This window comes from Olea europaea, chromosome 8, assembly GCF_002742605.1.
Source record: "Olea europaea var. sylvestris chromosome 8, O_europaea_v1, whole genome shotgun sequence".
Taxonomy (NCBI): domain Eukaryota; kingdom Viridiplantae; phylum Streptophyta; class Magnoliopsida; order Lamiales; family Oleaceae; genus Olea; species Olea europaea.
This window is the reverse complement of record NC_036244.1, coordinates 20565152-20572835: the sequence shown is the minus strand read 5'-3', so window position 1 is coordinate 20572835 and position 7684 is coordinate 20565152. Positions and strand designations below refer to the sequence as shown.

Here is a 7684-nt window from a genome sequence, read left to right as displayed (position 1 = left end):
CGGGCCTCTGCTTGGCAGCTTCATCCTCTACCTTCTCAGCCACCCTCCTCGCAGCCTCCTCCTCAGCCTCAGCGTGTCGCACCATTTCAATTTTCACCACTTTTGAGTCAGCCTCCAAGAGCTTCGGCTGAGGGACTTCTTTTCCTTCACGGCACACAGATGAGCTGGTGACATATACCAAGTTCCTCTTCTTCTACTCCTCGGGGACCTTCTCCTTTCCCCGAGGCTCTTTAGCCTTCTTCGGCCTCTGGGAGGTCCCCTCCTCAGCACCTCTGGAACCGCTATCTTTGGAGAGGTGCTCGACCCTCTCCCGGACCTCCTTGGCACCACTTGACCTCGGCTTCAGGGGCCTCGCTATCACATTGGATGTGGCCCTAAGGATAAAGGCAATGTCTGGGACTGGGTACTCCCTCCTCTTGAACTTGTCTGCAAAGCATGTCAGTACATCAACATCGAAACAAAAAAGTAAGAAATACACAAGTATACAAGCATCTTACCTTTGGAGGCCATCAATTCAAAGTCAATGAAGTGGCGACTTCGGTCGATGAGGTGGTCGAAGTGCCGAAGTTTCAGAGGTCTCTAGTAAATGTCCTCTATCACTTCAAATTCCTCCTTGCTCAATTCGAACCTCGTACTACTATTTACACAACAAGCCTCAACAGTTAGAAAAAGAAAATTTTGAATACAGAATTTAAACTACTTAGGCTGGAAGACTCACAAGTTTCGTAGTATTGGGTCGGTACTGTACATGCCAAGACTATGTCCTTCTCCACTGCCTGCCACCTACCCCTACCCCTCACCCAAAACCACGATTCCTTCCACCCCTTAATGAAAGAAAGTAGCCCCACCACAAATGGTGCGTGAGCCCCTAATGAGTTAAGTAATACCACACCCTTGACTCCTTACCTATCACCCTAGGCTAGAATAGGGTCATGAAGACATGGAGAGGCATGTCCTCCCCAAGTGACACTTCCTTCCACAGGAAGTACGAGCCAACTAACTAGTTCCACCAATTTGGCAGAACCTGGGTCGACGACAACAAAAAGTTCCTCAGCACCGCCCTAAAGAAGGGGTGCAAAGGAAGAAGCATACCTGCCTTAAACAAGTATTCACTCACCGCTAAGCATTCGGGCCTCGGATAGCAGGCGCGCTCATGAGCCTTGGGCACCAACATTTCGACGTAATGAGGTACACAGTACCTCTCCCTGATCTCCCCCAACCTCTTCAAGGTCATATTTGAAGGCATACTGGACGCCTCCCACTCGTCACTGTAATCTACTGTCTCCTCGGTCATAGCATATTGCTCAACCTCGTGGTACCCTCTGTGACTTGTCCCCTCGCCGAATGATGCAATAGTTACTAATTCCCTACCCAAGGTGGACTCCATATCAGAAAAGGATAAACTCAATATAAGGGATTTTTTGTAAAAATACCTATGAGAAATGACTACGCGAATGGAGTAACACCGGAAAACGAGAAGATCAACTGTTTGGACGCCGGAAAAGTTGAGCTTTTGAAGAAGAAATCAGATTGCAAAGGTTGAAAATCCAGAAAAATGGGGGTCTCTCGCCTTTTATAAAGGGCCAGGATGAACCCCAGCCGTCTGATCAAAGCCCAATGAATCTGGACCCTTCATTCTAAATCAAATCCGAGACGTAGAATTCAAACGATTTTTCGAACCTACGCTTCAGATTCAAGCATGTCCTCTATGCACCTCCCAAATGCGTCTGCTTCTAGAAGCTCCAGCTGTGCTCATAATTACGACTTTAATTCGACAACAGCAGACGCCTTGGAAGTTGAACGATCCAGCCACCTTTCCTCGAAAATATGCGTAAAACATCAAATCATTGGCACAACTGCCGAGGAACAATCATTACCAGTGAGCCTCAGAATTCAGCCTCCACAAGCCTCACAGGTTCGATTTCCCGACCACCTCGGCTTCCTCGTCACAATTCAGCCTCCACAAGCCTCGCAGGTTCGATTTCTCAACCACCTCAACTTCCTCATCAAAATTGTTCGATTTCTCAAACAACCTCGGCTTCATCATTCTTCCACAACAGCACATTTCTAACTCCAACCATGATATAAATATATATACTTGGACTTAGGAGACGTGTTTGCACACTTGGCAAGCAAGGACAATTTACTAAAGTTTTATCATATGAACTTACGAATGCCACCTCATCTCTTCCCTGTCATTATTCTTGTCTTTGCTTCCAAGCAAATTTTGTTATAATTCATAGCATGCAGTCATATCTTATTTGTTACCATTTGTGTGGCTTTTTAAGATTGCGTAACCTGTATTCTAGCATGTGTTTAATTGCTTCTTTTGGTGCAGGCATCTGGAAATATTACCCTTGACACCGTAAACAAGATTGGACAATCCGGGGTGACCTACATTTCTAGGTGATATTTATTAATATGTACTTTCCCTATAATTATTTTATTCCCATGGTTACATGTCTTCTATTTTTATTTTTATTTTTTTAAATTGAAAGGAGAATTTTAAGGGTGTGCAAAATGCCAGAGAGTTCAAATTCCGGACAGGCTGGTTTAGTTTGGTTCATAATGGAAATATAAAAATAAAATGTGATTTAAACCAAGACCTTACTACTTCATTCCGTACTTGAGTTCAACAAAGAACTGGAGAACCACAATGGCTAACCAGTTCGTCATTTGTTTTCATTTTTAGCCTTTCACACACACACACACACACACACACATATATATATATATATATGTTAATTGGTGGGAAGATCTAATTTCAATGCACCTGCCCACAGCTAATCTAGCTTGTTTTCCAATGGCTAAATTGCTAGATAATTTCACAAAGGCGTTACTGATGTGATAACTAATTCCTTTACGTAATTGAAATACATCAAGTGCCACATCAAAAAAAATATTGGTAAAAGAACCATTGGGGTTTAATTCACTGTCTGATTGTTAGGAACACTGAATGTATTGGTGGTGCAGGAGCCTTGCCCCCGCGGTACGACACAAGGTATTTCTTGTACGGGCCTTAAAGTCTTGTATGAGCCTGGGTTAGTATAAATGATAATGTTTGTTATCCCTTTTTTTATACTGAATGAAATTATCTCCGCTTCACTCTTGTGGACATAGGCACATCATCGAACAACGTAAACACTTGTATTTATTTCTCTATTTTATCTCTTTATTATTGCACATAAAATCCAACAACATTTTTAGAAATCTACGAGTGCTATCCATCACTCATTTCTATCTATTTACAATTAAACAGTTTAACACTTCCAAACATGCTCTTAGAATTGCAAATCTTATTCCTAACAATAATGCCTTCCAATTCAATTGTACTTTGCAATTGAACATAGTCACGGTTGAACATATGGATTCATGTTGTAATTCACTTTGTAATTTTTCCATGCTTGCCATTTGGAAAGTTATGATGATATGTCGAACTAAAATCAAAATACTCATCATATTACAGGGAATAAGGGATGCCACACCAAGAAGTAAATCAATTTTATACTCTAACAAACATGAACTTAGAGCTCCATACGGTTCATCTTCATCCATGAGTGTAAATAACTATAACCTCTCTGTCTTAATATAGACGGACATACAGACAGCAAGACTCAGGTTAATACTTGAGACAAGGCAAGCTAAACATCACCCATGATGAATAGCTTTTATTGCAATGCATCGAAATATGATTCAAATGCCTAATACTTGTATGCTGTGAAAAGCTAGATCACTTAAACAGAGTATAAGTAAACTAATAATGGAGAACAAGTTATGTATGGTTCATCTCTAGCATCATCATTATAAAAACAAATAGATTTTGAGGAGGCCACAGATTCTGTTCAGATAAAGTGAAAGACACCAAATGGATGGCCAACTACCTTTCTTGACACCCAAATCAGAGGAGGCACATGAAGGATCATCTCCGACGTGCTTGAATTCTTGTAGCTCCTTAAAGTTCATCCATGGCTTAACCCAACCCTTTGCTTCATAGAGTTTCTTCTTTCCAGATTCAATGACCTCAAGCGTAAGATGATGCAAAGTACCAGAAACCACTTGTTCTTGGGCCTTTACAACCCTCGCAAACTCAAGCAGTGCATTCTGAAAGGATAGGAGCATTCATAACTAAACTTCTGAAGAAACATGCTCTGCAGACTCTGTTCACTCAAGAGGAAGTGCAAAGGAAGATATAAAAAAATAAACAGCAAAATGTTCTAGAAACCAAAACAGCAGATTGATTAACAGTTCTATCCGATAATAATACCAATTTCTTCACAAATCACAATAATACACATGTTAATTGTTTACCAATTAGCAGACGTGCGCATGGACAAAGGATCTGTCTATCTGGCTAAACTTACTTTCAGGTAACTTTTTTTAAATATTTTTGAATACGTAAAATTTTAATTACTTGACTTGGAGTTACTAGTTGTTCATTTTCAAATTTGATCAACCAAAAAATATTATTTTATTATTTTAAGATTTACAAATAAGCACACTTAAAATAATTATTTCAAAGGTAGCCAAACATGCACAAAACAAAAAAACGAAAAAAGAAAAAGAAAAGAAAAACGAGTTAAGGAAAAAGGAAATACCTCTTTCTTGTTGTGCTCATCAATAGCAAATCAGGCAAGGGTATCAATCTCAAGGCTATTCTGAGTAGCGGAATTGCGTAAGCCTCCTAGAGTTGTCATTTCGATGGTATTATCGTTCTCTTCTTCTTCGGGGCAAAACCCTAACTTGTGATCTTCCGGATTAGAATGCGACAATGAATGGCGTGAAACTAACAGCAGAGCTACAATAAGGAAGACGAAGCTTGTCTAACTTCTAATAAAAAGGGAAATTATGGTTTACTATTCATGCAATAGAAATGAATCCAATTTTACTATGCATGATGTCATTTTTTATTTTTCATTTTGTTTATGCCAAACAAATGTTCTTCCATACATCATCCCGCTAGCATTAAAAAAATAATTATGTCAAACAAATACTCTTCTACACATCATGCTACTAGCATTAAAAAAATAATAATTTTAGTAAATATAAATTGTCGTGAAAAAAACTCTTCGCACATGAGCGTTAATAAAAACTCTCCACACGGAGAGATGGCAAACCATGTGCGGAGTAAAAAAGGAAGAAAAAACTCTCCGTAGAGTGCGAAGTTAAAAAAAATAAATCTCTCCACACAGTGCGGAGAAGGCAAACCATGTGCGGAGAATTTGGGCAAACTCTCCGTACAGTGCGAAGTTAAAAAAATAAATCTCTCCACACAGTGCGGAGAGATGGCATTCTGTGCGGACTCTTCGTACAGTGCGGAGTAAAAAAAGCAAAAAAAAAGTTCACACAATGCGGGAGAGTTGGCAAACTCTTAGTGCGAAGTTAAAAAAAAAATCTCTCCTCACAGTGATTGTCATTTATCGTATTTTTATTAGTCTATGAATTTTAATTTTTTAGAAAGTTTTTAAAGCAATATTTAGAAATATTTCCATGATATGAGAAAATAATTGCAAATTATTTTTACAATTGCATAACAGTATTGCGTCATCTAGAAAAAAATATACTTGTATGTTTTATATTTGAATAAGAAATATACAAGATTATACAAATTATTTGGCTTGTATTCTTTGATAGTGTTGATATGATTGAGTTGAATATGAATATTGTATTTCTAGATTTTGTGTAATTTAATATTGAAAAATTGAAGATTGAGCATCATATTCATATACATTTATATTTTGTGTTTCATATATATTTAATATTTATTTTATACTTATGTAGAAAAAATAAAAATCTGGAATTTTTTTTGAAATTCAGTTTGGTAAGTGAATGTATAGTGTTCTGCATTCTCGGTATTTGTAAGTGCAAAAATCGGTATATAAAAATACTGTAAGCTACAAATACGGTATACAGTATATACGGTAAGTTACAAATATGGTAGGCAGCATATACAGTAAGCTGCGAACACGATAAGGTGAAAATACAGTAAGTTGTTTACAAATACAGTAAGTTGCAAATATGGTAGGCAGTACGGTAAGTTGTTTGCAAATACGGTAGGCAGCATATACAGTAAGGTGCAAATACGGTAAGTTGTTTGCAAATACGGTAGGCAGCATATACAGTAAGGTGCAAATACGGTAAATTGTTTGTAAATACGATAAGCTGCAAATACGGTAAGTTGCAAATATGGTAGGCAGCATATACAGTAAGCTATATATACGGTAAGTTGCCTGTAAATATGGTAAGCTGCATATATGGATTTATAATTTGTTATAAATGTATAAAATTTATTTAATATTGAATTTCTTAAGTATTAAAAGTTGTAATTCAATATTATTTCCTTTTTTATAATTGTATTTCTGAGAATTAAAAAAAAAAAAGTGGTTACGAAATTGCTAATTTTTAAATGTCTTTTTTGTTGAAGATAAAAATAATTTTTTTATGTTATTTGTAAAAAAAAAAATTTATTGTAATTTTATTAGCTTAATAAGAAAATTTATTATGCATTTTTATTTTTTGCATTTTGTGAAAAATTTTGTTTATGATGATTGACAAATATTCTTTCTCACAGGCATCAAGTCAACAACATAAAAAAAAAAATTTTTTATATATATAAACTTAATGAGACAAAAAAATCTCTGCACATGAGCAAAAAAAAAATGACTCCGCAAAGTGCGGAGAGATGAAAAACTATCTCTCCGCATAGTGTGAAGAGAAAAACAAAAAACTCTCGGGACTTTATATGCAAGTTTCAAGATGCATTTTCTCAAACAATTTTTGAGTAATGCACTGAACACTTTAATTCATGGCCTACAACCCGAAAGTATAATTTCATTGAAAATTGTATCTGCTTCTAATGTCCAAGAGCTGTTATCAAGCAAGTTTAAAATATTGAATTTGGGTGGTACCCTAGAGCCTCCATTTGTGAAAGCAATGCTATGGTACTATCAATATCCCATTCTTTGCACAACTCACATATTGTTTCATTGTATGAATCACGAGAAAGCTCCTTTTCAATACCATAAATATGATTTGCATGCTCAGAAATTGAGCTGTGACTGAAATTTAAAGAAGACATAATTGATTTTAAGCCATGTTTTTCGACTCTGTTTTGTTGTATATACTGAAAATTTATAATATTGAAGTTTGACTTGTAATTAAGGAATTTGAAAACAATTCTCCACACTGTACGGAGAGTTTTTTTCTCTATACTGTGCGGAGAATTGGTTTGTTTTTTTTACTCCGCATTGTGCGAAGAGTTTGCCAATTCTCTACACATGACTCAACACTCTCTGTACTGTGCGGAGAGGTTTTTTTTTCTCTCCGCACTTTTTGCACATGGTTCAACTCTCTACGCATTGTGCAGAAAGTTTTGCCATGATACGGACCAACTCTCCGCATTGTGAAAAGAGATTAACTCTCTCCGCACAATGCGAAGAGTTTTTGTTGCTCTCCGTACTGTGCAGAGAGTTTTTTTTTTCAATTTTACAATATTGAATTACACAAAATTTAGAAATATAATTTTCACATTCAATTCAATCATATCAACACTATCAAAGAATACAAGCAAAATAATTTATATATTTCTTATTCAAGTATGAAATATACAAGCATATTTTTTTCTAGATAACATACTACTATGCAATTGTAAAAATAATTTACAATTATTTTTTTATATCATGGAAAT

At 36.4% G+C, this 7684-nt stretch overlaps 1 pseudogene; it reads right to left on the bottom strand.

Moving 5' to 3' along the window:
* Positions 1 to 3567: 3567 nt before the first annotated feature.
* On the bottom strand, positions 3568 to 4694 carry LOC111398426 (annotated as a pseudogene).
* Positions 4695 to 7684: the final 2990 nt, after the last annotated feature.